At 35.1% G+C, this 16131-nt stretch overlaps 1 protein-coding gene across 2 annotated transcripts in view; it reads right to left on the bottom strand.

Annotated features, from left to right (window-relative positions):
- The window catches only part of LOC140156925 (aminopeptidase N-like), a 62565-nt gene that overhangs the window by 13903 nt on the left and 32531 nt on the right, over positions 1-16131 (bottom strand). The window contains exons 2-7 of one of the 2 annotated variants that reach the window (XR_011859609.1): positions 9475-9751; positions 7602-7722; positions 5772-5926; positions 3263-3376; positions 1630-1767; positions 838-901 (exon numbers count right to left, since the gene is read on the bottom strand). The gene's annotated coding sequence lies outside the window, so the exon portion shown is untranslated. Of the gene's footprint in view, positions 1-837; positions 902-1629; positions 1768-3262; positions 3377-5771; positions 5927-7601; positions 7723-9474; positions 9752-16131 lie in introns of those variants that run through there. The other variant, XM_072179965.1, reaches the window with a different exon arrangement.

The following is a 16131-nucleotide window of genomic DNA, read 5'->3' as shown; positions in this document are numbered from 1 at the left end:
TGTTACAATTTGAAACAATACTAGAATTCGTCATTTAAAACTCCCTGATGCATTCAAATTATTCTTTGGTGACGACCTCTCAGAATACAGACTTTCTACACTTGCAATTTGATATGATTATTGGAGACACTAGGATCCACAACATGCTCATCTATCAAAGCACAGTTCTTTAACCCCAATACATTTGCACATTCAGTGAATGACCTTAGAAAATTAGGGTACAAAAACTCATATTCGGAAACTTGAAGTCAAATTTTGCACTATGATTGTTTAATTGAGGTTATTGGACTATGCCATTGGGATAAGGCCATTGTGGTCCATAGTGAGAGAGTTAGATGTTGTGAAAGGCATCAACAGAGCACAGTGATCACACATCAAAACACAGGCACACCAAGCCCTTTTACACATTTTTATTACAATTAGACCAACTAGTTTTGCTAGTATTATGAACACTCGATCTGTTTCGGCTGTGCGCAAATTGATTTCTATGGATGCTATCTTACAATTATGTGATAAGCCCTACGCCCACCGTACAAGTTTTAGTTAATGGGTATATTGTATTTTAGGCTATCCGGATTGCATTTAGTGGATTTACATCAATTTATTACCCAGGAGAACTACCTGCCGATTGGCCAAAATGAATATTGTGTCTAATTTTGAACCAATCAAGGAGGGTATTATTAAATAAGATCATTTGCAAATGCAATTTTGGCCATAAATAGTTTAAAGCCCAGTCATAATTGGCAAATGAAATGACCATTTAAAGTTATCAACCAATCAGAAATGCTGTTAGAATGTTAGATGACCAGTAGTGTCTAGGGGGTTAAAACGACTTACCCGTAATCCATCTCTAAAACTGTTCTCCTAAACTGAATTCCATCATTCTAACTACGGCGCTACTCTGTAAAGAAACGTTAACAACTTCAAAGGAAATTAAATGCATAAAGGTATTGATCAGGGCTACACTTGTAGGAGATAAACTATACCTGTTTAGTTCTAAATTAATTCTCGGTGTTTATAATGAGCCGATATTGACAAAATTATGTGGAAAATGATTCAAGGAAATCAATTAAAGGTCTTGAGGATGTCAAAATAACAGATAATGAATCAAAAATGGTAATGAATTGTTTTATGTTTTGCCCACCTGCCCCCCGGGCCACCTGCCCACCATTTTAAATCGACGCTCATCATCAATATTGCATGAATTATACAATTATCCATATATTACATGTATTATATGGTGTCAAAATATATATCTTACATAGGGAAGAAACTTAATAACAACAGAAGACGCCATCACTGCACTAATGTGCTCAATATTAGCACTTTTAAGACTGCTGTACAGTGCATAATATTAACACTTTAGTAGAGAGACTGGATTGAATTATAGCATCAAATAAAAAACAAATTCTTGGTCACTTAAGTTAAGGAGAACTAGCGCTTAATGAAAATGATAACTCATTAAGAATCACTAATCATTATGACACATACAGTTCTGTACACATAGACTTGAGGTTTATAACTACGGCATTATTTTAGACTGTTCTGTACACATAGACTTGGGTTTTTAACTCATTATAGCAGTATTTTAGACTGTACTACGTAAAAGACTTAAAAGACTCAAGATACCTTCCAATATGCAATGACGCCAAAATTATCCAGAATTTCGCTAGTGGATGAAACTTTCTTCTGAATTGGTTCCGATGTTGGAAGAGCGTCTAATTTTAATACTTTTAGTAAATCGTTTCCTACAAACTGTTCGTCCCACTAAAGAAAGAAGAAAAATAGATAATACAACAAATTACATACTGGTGTTAACTAGTGAATTATCTAGCAGACAAATGTTAAAGTTATTCAGCAAGTATACAGTTTATCCGGGTGGTCACTCAGTCACATCATGACTATCATTACAGCCTGTGTGTCTAATAAATGCTGCAATTAAAAAAGGATATTTTGAATTAAATGCAATTCTTTTCTGTACCATGCTCCAATTCTCGCTATTCGCAATAAGGGCGCCGCCAGCGGTTTTGCGATATAATCGTGATGTATCATGGGAAAAGGTCGACATCAAGTCCGCGCAATACGAATATTACCATGCTATTACATAGGAACACGTGACAATATTTTTTAGTTTGTCAAAATAAAGGTGTTACACGCGAATCGATACTCAATAATACTTAATAATGTGATTTGAAATGTGCACAATTAATTTTTTCTCTATCGATTTGCGTGTAATACCGTTATATTGACAAACTAAAAAATATTGTCACGTGTTCCTATGTAATAGCATGGTAATATTCGTATTGCGCGGACTTGGATGTCGACCTTTTCCCATGATACATCACGATTTTCCCATGATACATCACGATTACATCGCAAACCGCTGGCGGCGCCCTTATTGCGAATAGCGAGAATTACTAATAATCAAACTCTTATCACTTATATGTTCAGTTTGTTCGAAAAGTACGAAGCACACGTATGCATGACACTAGCAATCTGAGTAATACTTTGAAGGAGGAACAAAAACATTTATTGATATTGAAAACACCGACACTTCAAATTCTGTCATAAATAATGTACATTATGACATTTTTGACTTCTGAAAAGGTTGATCGAAACAAACAGCCAAAAGGAATTGAGAAATTGGATTTCAGTGAAAATGTCAATCAATGTACATACAAATGAAAATATTCACAGATACATTGTGACTGCCAATTACATTAATAAATTTAATTATGACATAATATTGACAGCAAGTTTAATAATAAAGGCTGATATCAAACAGAATAAAATAATTATATCAAATTAAAGCAATAATGTAAGACATTGACAAAATTATTAGTTTTCCCCCAAATGATAGATAAGAGTTTTCACTGTAAAAAAGATCGGGATCTTAGGTTCTTATCAAAAAAATGGATTTTGACACAATTAAAATATATTATATAAAATGTACATTGATAAAGTTTGTGTTTCTCTTTGGTCAATTAAGCTTTAACACGACATTGGCACGACATACCAAGACCAGCAAGCGTGACCAAATCCTACTACAAAAAAAAAAAAAAAAAGGATAGGAACTATTTAAATAAATATCATCAAAGTATTAGTTGAATAGCAAAATTATTACACATGGGGGATTCCGAACTTGTAATATATTATCAATAACAACATTTTGAAATAATTTGCCGACGGAAAAAAGATTTACGTATTTATAAATATAGTCGAAGCATAAATCTCATCACATGTTTCAGTTGTATGTTCTTACCATATGCCAATCTGGATAGACATGGTCCATCGATATAAATGACAAGACATTAGCAAAGCATTCCTTCAGCCACAATTCATCCCAAAATTCTTGTGTCACAAGATTGCTGAACCACTGTAAGGAATTACATAATAGAACCAGCAATTTATGTTACCAGGAAAGTTCATGTATTGGTAATCCATTAAGGTGGTACTACACCCCTTGATAAATTTGTGACCATTTTTGCATTTTTCTCAAAAAATAATAACACACTGATACTAAGTTATGTATATTATAGGGGCAAGGAATCCAGTTACTACACTGCATTTCAGTGACTCAAGATTATTTATTACATTATTTATGATAAGTAAAGAGGTACGCTAGAATGTACCTCATTTCTTAACATATATAATGAGCCACTTGTCTTGAATCACTGAAATTTCAGTGAAGTAATTGGATTCCTTGCCCCTATAATATACATAACATTTGTTACAAGTGTATAGTTCTTGAGAAAAATGCAAAATTAGTCACAAAATTTATTAGGGGGTGTAGTACCAACTGTTGATCTCAATATACAAACGTTTGCCTCCGTAAATTTCAGCTGTTGTTACTACAGCATTCGTCAGCGGAATGACCCGATCTTGTTTTCTTGAAGTGTGAGATCATTACGTCACACTTCAAGAAAGCGACTCGGAGATCTGGTATTCCGCTGATATGACGACTGTGGTAACAACAGCTGAAAATTATGACAGTAAACGTTTTGTGTATTGAGGTCAATAGTTTAATATGTCTATACTATTTATATAGGTTAAAAACAGGGGAAATCTGTTTCAACTGACCAGCAAGGAAGCAAAGGATGAATCCAAGAGGATACAACAGTGTCACACTACCAATGGATAAAATAAGGATAAAACATGGAATGTGACACAACATCCAATGGGGAAATAACAGAAAAGGTAAACCCGACGTTTCGATAAGATAAAACTTTTCCTTTTCAAAGAATACATTAGATAGCTGCTTTCATTATGCAACTAGTGGAGACCAGTTCTAATCATGAAAAAAAAAATTGGGGTTTTGTGTTTTTTCTTCAACGAATATGTGGATGTAAGATCTATATCTACTAGAGAGTAGGGAGAGTAGGGTCACTTGAATAAATTTCAGAGTTGATATATCTTTCGATCAAAATTGAGTGTTTACTTTGAACAGGTCTTACAGCTACACCTTTGAAGATAAGCTTTTAAAAGTGATTGATCAAAATAGTAGTTAACTCGTGCCCACTCATTTTCACTTACAATTTAAGCAAAACAGCTTTAAAATCTCTCGAACGATATCGTTGTAAACAAATGGGCTATTCCAGTTGAAATCCATACACTCCCTATTGAAGACATGACCTCCCACATAGGAATTACAAACGGAGTTGCCTGAATGGGTGACTCCAATTGAAATCTGCATTCCCTGTGTGGGAGATTAAGGTCACGTCTTCCATAGGGGGTGTATGGATTTCAACTGGACTAGCCAATACAACTAATTGAGCTAAACTGGTTAGTAACGTATACGCACATTTACTTTGGTAAAAAAGAAAACAAAATCGGCAAAATACCCTACTTTTGAGTAATACAGACGTCAACAGTATACTATAGTAATTAAATTAAAGGTATGCTCTCTATCTAATAACTTAGTAGGCAATAAACCTTTTCCGTATTACACTGAAAACATTTACCTTAACTCTCACTCGTTCAATTTCTTGATTCAACAAATGCAACATATCATGTTACTACTTTGCTTTAAGTCTCGAGTAACATGAGAAATTCAAACCTTCAAACGCACAATATTGCTCCAGGCAACCTTGTTACAAGCATACTCTTGTGGAATAAATGTCATAGATATAGCCACAAATAGCCTCAAATCAGAGTAATAATTGTGAAAGGCTAAACGCAATCTTGCGCACTAGTTGTTGCCTTGATATTGATACTATTCCTTCCAGTCACGACAAACTTACACTACGGATTAAAATTGCTAAATTTTCTAACATCCAAACACCGTTTAAGAACATTAAGAGTGAGAGATTTTCCAATTGGAGCGGTGGTAACTTTTCACCAAAAATATACATCAAATATCCAATACGTACATGTAGAACATTATATTTTTGTCAAGGTTTCTGTATAAGATAAAACTATTCATTTTATACTTCAGCTGACGTTTGCTCCTTTTATCGATTATCCAGCTTTCCCGCCAAATGATGGAAAAACAAAAATTTGTGCATAAGTGTGTTGGGGGAATCTATATGAGATACCAAATCCCCATCAAAGTGGTTCTTCTGAAATCCAGATTATGTATGTGGATTGCCTGTACAACCTAAATAAAACGCGTCATCGGACGCGCGCCGTAAAATCACGTTTGGACAGCGTTGCTTTTACGCATTTCCGTGTTCAAAGTGAAGTAGCACGTTCAGACGCATTGTGGTACCACTTTAAATGATGCGCATTAATACGGGTCTGGTCTCCCGTGTTGATTGCCATTGCTCCTTTACCTGATGGCCCAATTCATGTGCGATGACAAGTGCTACCATCTGCAATCTGCTACTGGGATTCTGCATGGCATTGAATAACATATTGGGTTCGCGGAAAGTCAACAAGCCCCAGTTTTCCATCGCACCTGCAGCAAATTCCGGTACTGCTACCATATCTGTAATTGAGTGTAAATTCATTTTGACTTAATAAAATGTACTGTTATTAACTTAAAATTGTTCAAATAAAGAAAGACGCCTATTTCCGATGTAATAACGAAACAAGTGTTCTCTTAAGAGAAGAAAAAACCTAACCAAGTGTTCTCTTAATTGATGAAGAAGAAAGAAAGAAAGAGAAGAGAAGAGAGAGAGAGAGAGAAGAAGAGAAGAGAAGAGAAGAGAAGAGAAGAGAAGAGAAGAGAAGAGAAGAGAAGAGAAGAGAAGAGAAGAGAAGAGAAGAGAAGAGAAGAGAAGAAGAAGAGAAGAGAAGAGAAGAGAAGAGAAGAGAAGAGAAGAGAAGAGAAGAGAGAGAAGAGAAGAAGAAGAAGAGAAGAGAAGAGAAGAGAAGAGAAGAGAAGAGAAGAGAAGAGAAGAGAAGAGAAGAGAAGAGAAGAGAAGAGAAGAGAAGAGAAGAGGAGAGAACAGAACAGAACAGAAGGAGAGGAGAGGAGAGGAAGAAAGGAGAGGCTAAGTTAACTTGTGTTGCATCTTTGATATCATTTCAAGAGAACGGTTGCAAAATATGTCGATAACTCTCGCTTTATTTATTTAAACATCAGTATTCACGTGTATCTCTAAAGACGTTTTTAAAATTATGTGGATTTTCTTTACAATCTCTAAAGAGCTTTTACAGTGGGAAAATTGAATAGCTGTATTTGTACAATTTGCCCATTCTGACGTGGGACTATTTAAATGATCAATCCCCCTGGTCACCTCGCAGATCGCTACAAATCTCATTTATTTACCACAGTGACCAGTGCTTAATCCGGAACGTGCTGAGGTTGAGGAAACATATGATTAATTATAATAATTTTCAACTTATTTATTTCACTCGTAATTTTGAAAATAAACATCGAAGTTAGTAGAATAGTATAGTAATTAATGTCCCCCGCTTCTTTTGGAAAAATCACACAATGATTGGATACTTCGAAACAGGGCGGGAATGAATTAAAGTTTATTGTCATTTGCACGACATGTAAAAAACACAGTAACTACAATTATTTTAGAGTGTGCCCATGCAAGTTATTTGTGATACGATATTCATTACATTCAAGTTAAGGCGTAGAATGATAGATGTAAAAAACTCACGAGTAAAGTAATATCCTGAAAAGATAATACCTAGAGTGTCAGCGTACGTTTGGGATGGGAAACAAAGTTCCATTATATTAACTTGAAAAGTCCAGTGATAAAGGTGTTTATAGCCTGATTCTCAAGAATTAGTAGCCCATTATACCGTGCCAATTCCCTTTGGCATGATCCGTTGTAAATCCTTCTATCATAACACTATGGCACTCCGGCCCAGTGTCTATGGATAGGATAACCACTATTGTCTGCTCTTAAGTCACGCACTTGTTACCCACCAGATTAACGGTCCCCGCGTATTTAGTTGCAACAGAAGGCCATGGGTACTTTATGGGTACTCCCAAAGTTAATTGTAATACGTGCCCAAAGCAATACGCTGTATCAACATACATGCTACAGATTACTTCTAAATTCAAAGTATATAACTATTCTCAGTTTTTTGGTTTTGAGCTGAAATCCGCTGAGATCTCACACGATTGTTGTAAGTTGCACGTCTTACATCTGGGATATATTTAGTTTCGTGCTCCAGTAATTTTAATAGTCTATACTTACCTAATTTTGGTAAAGGATATGGTATGTTTAAATATTCTTCTAAAAATACGACTACTTTTGAGCCAAATTCTAAAGCATAATCGATATCAGCAAATGCCCCAGCTCTAGCCCAGACTCGAATCTGAAACAAAAATAATTAACAAATAGATGTTCAATTTGATACAAGAACTTTGAGTGATAAAGTACAAATTCTTAGCTTCAGAAATGAATCCTTATAGTGTATATTATGTCAAAGTTTCAAGATTTTTTAATTTTTGCCATATTTTAAAGCTTAATTTGCAAATAAGTTGCAAATAATAATATTATATCATTAATGATGGAAGAGAAGTATCATGTTGTTACATGAGATTGGTAATAAAAGAATAACAATCTATATCTCGCCCAATATCATCATAATCATTAATACAATTACTTGGCAAATTGTGAATATCAACCCAAAATTATTACTTTCAAAAATGATGTGTTCTTAAAAGTATTAACAAATGGTGTTTGAGTATTAATGAAGGCGACGCTTTACTTTCGGAGTAAATGGGAATATTAAAACTTATTTTTGCCTTTGTATCAACCACTGTCTGTTTGAATGTAATAATAATATGTAGAAAGCACAATTAAACTTCTATGCTACTCAAATTTGGTACACTCACCGGAGCACTTTCACCGGGTCAACCGGCGTCTTCAGCGGATGTTATTGCTCTGAAGATTTGTTGTTGCTAGTAATGTGTTCAGTTGAGAAACCGCCGACAAATCGTCAAATCAATAACACCCGCTGAAGACGCCGGTTGACCCGGTGAAAGCGCTCCGGTGAGTGTACCAAATTTGAGTAGCGTAGAAGTATAAGTTTACTTTCTATTTAAGTTTACCGCTACGTACGAATATACATCATTATAATAATAATATGGTGTGCATTTTTAATATTGTTGGCGATAAAAAGTGCCTTTGCTCTTAATTGTTGCAGAGCATTATCGCACTATTTTAATTTGGACAAGCTATTCTATTGAGTATAGGGTATAGTATAGCATAGTCACTCTCAAACTAGTGCCTCATAATTATATACAAAAACAAAAAAAAGTTTTCCCCATACTTTCAATCCGTCCAAATCTCTTGCCTACCGTCACACTTGACAACAGCGTATTCTCTCTAAAGAAAGGTAGTTGTTGCACAGTCCATTATCTAATATCTTCCCATTCAACTGTTAACTCTCTTTCTTGATTTCATATATAGCTTTCGCAACTTTCATTTCAATCAATCAACCTTTTTCGTAATTGACCATTACGTTGCCGTTGGTGGCGTTTGTTAGGAGTTAGCGAAGTGGAAAACTGAAAGCGAGGCCAAAGATGTAAATTGCATACGCCTAATTATGCAAAGTTAATATGTCAAGTAACTATAGCGACTTTCAAGCTGAGACTTGGCACATATATAGTACAAGCACAATAGAAGTATGTTGTGTTTAGCATTTTGCCTCGAACAGGCAACATAATATACATGAAAGGAAGAATTGCGTAACGTTACGTAGAATGGTATATGACTGGTTCAATTACCATTCGTGTATGCTGCCAGTTCGAGGCTCTACCCGCACATAGTGCATAATGCCGGAACCATGCGGACGTAGCGAATATGCTCTAATTGATTATGCAGATTAAAATTAGCAAAATGCTAAACGTAATATACTTCTATTGTACTTGTACTACATCTCAGCAAGATTAGCAAATTAAATTTGCAAAATTGGGCGTATGTAATTTACATCTTTGGCCTCGCTTTCAGTTTTCCGCTTATTTAATAGCTAACTCCGCCATAATTGGAGTTAGCAGAGCCAACCGCCGCCAACGGCAGCAAAGTGGTCAATTACGAAAAAGGGGGATACACCAAAACGTACCTCTAAATTATCTCTTAATATTCTGCCACTACTGGGATAGTCACAAACAACAAATGCTACAAGATAAGTGGACATCTTAGGTGTGACTTCAAAGCGTGTTCGGAGCCATCCATCCGGCATGTTCTCTGAGTCCCCAATACTCGGCATATTGGATAGTGCTTTGTATTCAGGTCTATGTATGATCGTCACGCTGAAGTTTGCTTTTAAGCTTGGTTCATCAAAACACGGCCATACACGACGAGCATGCGTCGGCGATAGAAACGATAATGCAGAGTACCTGAAATTATAAATATAGGTTAAATTAAAGAACAGTGCGTATAACAATTATACACATTCCGATTGACTTTTGATTGAACTTGTTCCAGCGGTTTGGATTCTAGAAGCAAAAATGTGACCAAAAGTGGCCATGACATTCCCATCAAAAAATTTAAATTTTGGCATTCTTAATTTCATTTAAGGGGGTACTACACCCATGTGGTAAATTTGTGACTATTTTTGCATTTTTCTCAACAAATAATTACACACTGGTAACAAAAGTTACGTATATTATTGGGGCAAGGAATCCAATTACTACACTAAAATTTCAGTGACTCAAGACAAGCGGTTCAGTATATATGATAGGAAACGAGGTACATCCTAGCGGTACCTTATTTCTGATCATAAATAACAAACCGCTTGTCTTGGGTCACTGAAATTACAGTGTAGTAATTGGATTCCTTGCCCTATAATATACATAACTTTTGTTACCACTGTGTTATTGGTTTTGAGAAAAATGCAAAAATAGACACACATTTATCGAGGGGTGTAGTACCCCCTTAAAAGCACTTATCAAAAGAGGTTTATTTAATCAATAAATAACAGTTGAACTAAGATAGTCCCGATTTAATCCTGTGTAAAGCAGGAAACTAATTGGCCCATTACTCAGAATAGCAATTTGGCAAAAATATCAAGGTATCATTTATAAAATTATCCATATCTTGATGGGTATTGATGCTATGTATATAATTTTGGTATCATTTTAAAGCTTATTGTTTAGTGCTTACATTTAGATTCGAATCATGAAATTTTAAAAATGCCACCTGAACGCCTATCCAAAACATATTTCAGGCCTAGATTTCACTAGAATTATATGAGAACAGTTTACGCTTTCATCTGGTACCAAAATCTACATTTTGATGGGTAAAGTGGGACAACGCTGTCAATCGGTCACATACCTTCACGTATTTTGATTGGAACATTGTGGCTTATGAATAATAAATATTTTAATATTAAACATTTAAGTACTTTAATGGGAAAATTGTGGCTTACAAACACTTATGCAATATTGCAGAAAGATTATATTGATTCCCATACGCTTCTATACAAGAATGTGTTCAGGTTGAAGTGTTCGTGATGTATGCCTTGGGGCTTCGTAAGTACTGACAGTGTTCTCACTTTTATAGATTCAAGCACATTTTCCCGTCACTAACTTTAAACACATTTCTTTCCTTTCAAATCGCGAAAACCGGTGAAATAGTGAAATAAAATCTATAAAAAAATGCAGTTGGGGTTTACAAATATGGATTTCCTTTGCTTGTATATTTATTTTTAAAAAAACATTTCAAAGTATATACATATCAAAAAAAGCTCAATTCCTCGAAAGAAACAACGTCACATCTATTGCACAGCCACGTTAACGGGTGATTCTGGGACTTTGCCTGTTGGGAATTAGTCTGTATTAGTCTATGCTTGATAGAATCATGAGAGGTCTTGGGTCAGGCAAGTTACGATGTTTAATAATATTTAACATAATCTGAACATGAAATAATTACAACTAAAAACAATCAAAATAAAACGAAAAAGCAATTCGTACTTCAATCCAAGATCAGAAAAAGTCTAAAATCTCAATGTTGTAATGCTTTCCACCATAATTACAACGCGTGGTTTGCGAATGTTACTATTGCTCTAGAAGGGTGTCAATGTGTAAAAGTGTCGACTAACCTCACTACTAATTGTTTCAAAGAACTTTTCTCAGACAATTGGAACAAAAAGAGAGAGACATTGAACTGTTCAATCTAAGGTAAGAGGAATTACGTGTAAATTCCCTGGACCTACTTTGACATTATCAACCTGTGAATGCTTGTGGATACCATGATAATGGATTTACTACTGTAATATTAAGCAATTATATTTAAATTACCTAAAATGGGTTCCCTCTAAAGGTAAAACGTAGACGTGTTTGGGCACATATATTATCAATTAACCTACATATAGGACGTGCTGTGGAATTATGTAACCATTCTTTTGTTTTATCCTTATCTGTTCTGGGACGATGCAATAAACCAACAAAGGATTGCCTCCTTTGTGTAATTCTAAGAAGTGATGTTGTAGGAGCATCTCGATCGAACTTTACTATTCAATAAACGGTTCATTTTACTTAATTAAATTGCCAAGAGGGAGTACACTCGTCAAAAGTTGCAGCACTATAGTTGCTTGTAAATGTCACAATTTGCAAGTAAAATCAGTTTTGAAAGAGTAATGTTTTGTTGTGATTCGTGTTTGATAAAACGTTTATGGTACTTATCATTACGATATTAAACTAAATGAGACAACGTTATAATCTAACAAGGCGAAGGCGAATACGCCAAATAAAGGTTTTGGAAAACGAGTAATATCCAAGTATTTCACCCACATTCTTCCAAAAATGACATTGTTAACATTACAAGCATGAAATTATGTGCTGCAGAAGACAGACAGGATATTATAATGTATGGTATTGACTATGTATACTGTTACCTAATCGAAATGAATGAGTGTCCTCTTCTAAAGAACTTACATTTTCAAATTTACGAGAATGAATAGTGACTATAATTTACTTTTCCCTACTCCACATATTTTCTTCTACATAAATGGCAATGCTAACATCATCGCATACTTCGTTTTTTGTTTATTAATATTAGAATTATTACATGATAATATACACCTAGACACTGGATGCACAGGTTTAATAACATAATCTCCCCCATGTGGTCCGCCTGGCTGCACTAAACTACATACACATGGGGTCCATTTCACTAAACTTCACGAAGCTTCGTAAGTCTCCAAATCATTCGTAACTTACGACGAGTGGTAAGTTCCATTTCACTAAACATGCTTATGAATGGTACCCTTCGTAAGTAATAGGAATTTACTACAGGAACCCTTCGTTAAGTTACGTATAGTATTGGGTATTCGTAACTTTACGAACGGTTGACGAAGGGTTAAAAGTTTAGTGAAATGGACCAATGGTCAGACAAAGTATGCACATGTATTCAGTGTGTGATGTGCCCTGAGTAATTTGGTTTGATTATTTATCTCTGTTTACAAAATTACATGAGTGATGACATTTTTGGGGAAATTCCCCTCTTAAATTGAGCAAAACAAATTGAATCATATCTAATTTGGAATATTTGGAAACCCCCTGAGGTTGTGAAGTGAAGATGACATCACGGGATTCCTCTCAGGAAATGATGTCATGTGAAAGGTTAATGTTATAATTAAGGCTTGGGAATTTCCAAGATCACATTTGGCTATTAATATTTGGGATTTCCCACTGCTTGGTATATAAGAAAAGGTAAAGATAATTCTTCACAGTTGATAGTGTTGATCTGGGCTAGGTAGCTAATATGCTTACAGTCCAATTCCTTCAAAGAAAGGAAATTGCTAACCAGAAATATTTTACGTAGTCAATGCACTACTGCCTGCCAGTGTTGTCGGAGAAGATCTAGAATACGTCAAAGAACGTACTTCTTCCCAGAAAGGAATATATATTCTTCTGTCGAGTTGCTGAAGTCTGGTTAATGGAGCAACACAACTGTCAATATAAGTGGGGACAACTGCATCGCAGTCCTGCTTCTTGAAGATATTGTGTGAAAGGTGGAAATAGCACCATAGCAGCGCAAGGATTTAGGCGTTTGGAGAAAGTTAAGTTTGGAGAAAGCAGCACAAGGAGATAACGGTTTGGAGAAAGCAACGCCATTTTTGTGTGAGGATTTCATACACAAGGATATTTATAAGCGCAAGTGTTCACTGGACTTCGCTGATTTTCGCAGGACAAGTGAATAAGGATATATTACATCAGTCGTCCAGAACATTGCAAGAACTTTATGATCACCAAGAAGAAGAATGCTGGCTAAGTACTAAATAGTTAAAGAGTGATTATATTTGATTATTGTGTATGTGCATTTTGTTGTCATATATATTGCACCAATAATAACGTGCTTCCAATTAAAGACTTAGATGTTGTTAGCTTAATCAAACAGTGTATTTGTGTTGTGCATTCGTGTGAGTTCGGGTAAAAGGTGATTTGGCCTTGAGTCAAGTACGACTCTTAACAAGTGCATGCACCCTGTCCTTTAATGTGGGAGATATCTTCAAAAGAATAGACGTCCCCTTATCATCATATGCTGCTGTACAGACAAGGTCAAAATACTTCCATATTTGACAATGGTCTGGGGCTGATCTGGTGGGTAAGAAGCAGGGTCGGGCTGGCTCATCAGGTCGGCCATGCATTGTGATAATCCTATTCGACCCATGGGTAAGGGTATTTGTTCAGCTCAAAAAAGTCCATTCATACCACCATTAGATCATAGTTTCTGATTTTTTGTACCTCATATTGAAGTCATTTTTATAAACAGAAGAATTGAAATCGGCCCAAACGCTTCACGGTAACACAGGCCCATCGAGAAATATCCCGATGCCGGACCAACTGTGTAAGTGTAAATGGGTGACTTGCGGAGAAGAAGGTCTAGACAACGCGATCCCTGACATGATATGGTAGCGACCTAACTTCCTTGGTAGCGACCGTAGCGTAACCACAACCAACCCTAGTGGGCACACCTGACGTTGAAATCACGTTGAAATCACGTTGTAACAACGTTGAAATTTCAACCTGATTTCAACTATAACCTCTAGGTTGAAATCGGGTTGAAATCAGGTTAGGTTGAAACTTCGACGTTGCATCAACGTTGATTCAACGTCGAAATCCTAACCTGTGCCCACTGGGAACGACACTGGGGAGTTCCATAGTGTAATGATAGTATCCACAAAATATTTAAACGAACCATGCATGCCACATGAAATTGATACTCAAGGGATATATCCAGATCTAATAGAAGTCCATCTGAAAAGTTATTTTTAGGGAAACGGCTATTACCGGACATAATACATTTTATATATTGGATCTTTGCGTCGCTTCCTTCGTATACCCTGTAAGTCTAGATATCATTTTTCCTAAGCATTCTTTTACTCTTGATTGTATCCATTCTATGACTATTCTAGAATGTAATTATATTGGATGAATATCGTATCACCGCAAATTGCAACAGCACAGGCATACTATAAAATAAAACTATGATTGCAGTTATCACGCTTTTTAGATGTCGTACAATAGATTGCAATAGATAGCAATAGATTGCCTTATACTTTTTGAGTAAAATCAGGCTCTGATGTTACCCCAAATTGAACAGAGCTATTCATTTGGGTGTTAGCTTTGGATTTCTTGTTTGAGCATAATTTCACATGAGGTTTTCAATTTTGGGGGAGTTCAAACATATAAACGGAATTAAATAAATAAAGTTGAAACGTAATTAAAGGAGGAATAAAATGAAGTTGTCTTTTCTCAACCTCAGCATTTTGAAGATTAAACAATTGGTCACTATGGTACATAAATGAGATTTGTAGCGATTCGCAAGGTGAGCAGGGATTAATCAATTTAACAGTCCCACGTAAGAATTGGTCACTCTTACGAATCAAGGAATTTCACTATAAAAGTGTCTAACAAAATTTATACAATTTAGAAAATAGTATTAGGCAAACATGTCACTTCCCAGCAAACACAAAACGTTTTCGACATCAATCGCAAAAGGTTATAAAAGGTTGTCAGAAAACGTTTAAATGCCGGGTTATATAAAGGGTATATTATGACTGTAAAACGCTTTCATAACCTTAAAAAACATTTTTTGATAATCTACTGCCCAGCAAACAAAAATGTTTTACAGAAAACGTTTAAATGTCGGGTTATATAAAGGCTATAAAAACGTTTTGATAATATTCCAAAAAAAATTCTTGAAAACTTGACACAAAACATTCTAAACAGAATGTTATTTTGGGGTTGATAAAATATTTTGCAAGAAATGTTTGCCCAAAATATTTGCAATAACGTTTTAAAAACGTTTTCATGACCTTTATATAACCCGACATTTAAATGTTATTAAAAAATTTTGAAAAAAACATTTTAAGAACATTTCTGTGTTTGCTGGGTTCAAATATTTTAACATAATGTTATTTAAGTATTGACAAAATATTTGGCAAAAATGTTTGCAAAAATAGTTTACAATAACATTTTTTGAAAACATTTTAAAATATTGTTGTAGTGTGTTTTCATACAAAACGTTTTAAAACGTTATCATGACCTTTATATAACCCGACATTTTAATGTTATTAAAACGTTTTTACCTAAACCAAAAGCCAAAATATAACTTATTTAAAACGTTTTTAAAACGTTTTTGTGTTTGCTGGGTTATTGATTGTACTGAATTTTACTTGGTCGTCAAGGTTATGTCTTCAGCTACTACATAAGCTTTGTTTCAATAAAATCGGTGGTCAAAGATATAGCCAATTGTGTAAAGTAGTCCTTTT

This window comes from Amphiura filiformis, chromosome 7 (assembly GCF_039555335.1).
Source record: "Amphiura filiformis chromosome 7, Afil_fr2py, whole genome shotgun sequence".
NCBI lineage: Eukaryota > Metazoa > Echinodermata > Ophiuroidea > Amphilepidida > Amphiuridae > Amphiura > Amphiura filiformis.
The sequence above is the reverse complement of the archived record's forward strand: the minus strand, read 5'-3'. Positions and strand labels throughout refer to the sequence as shown.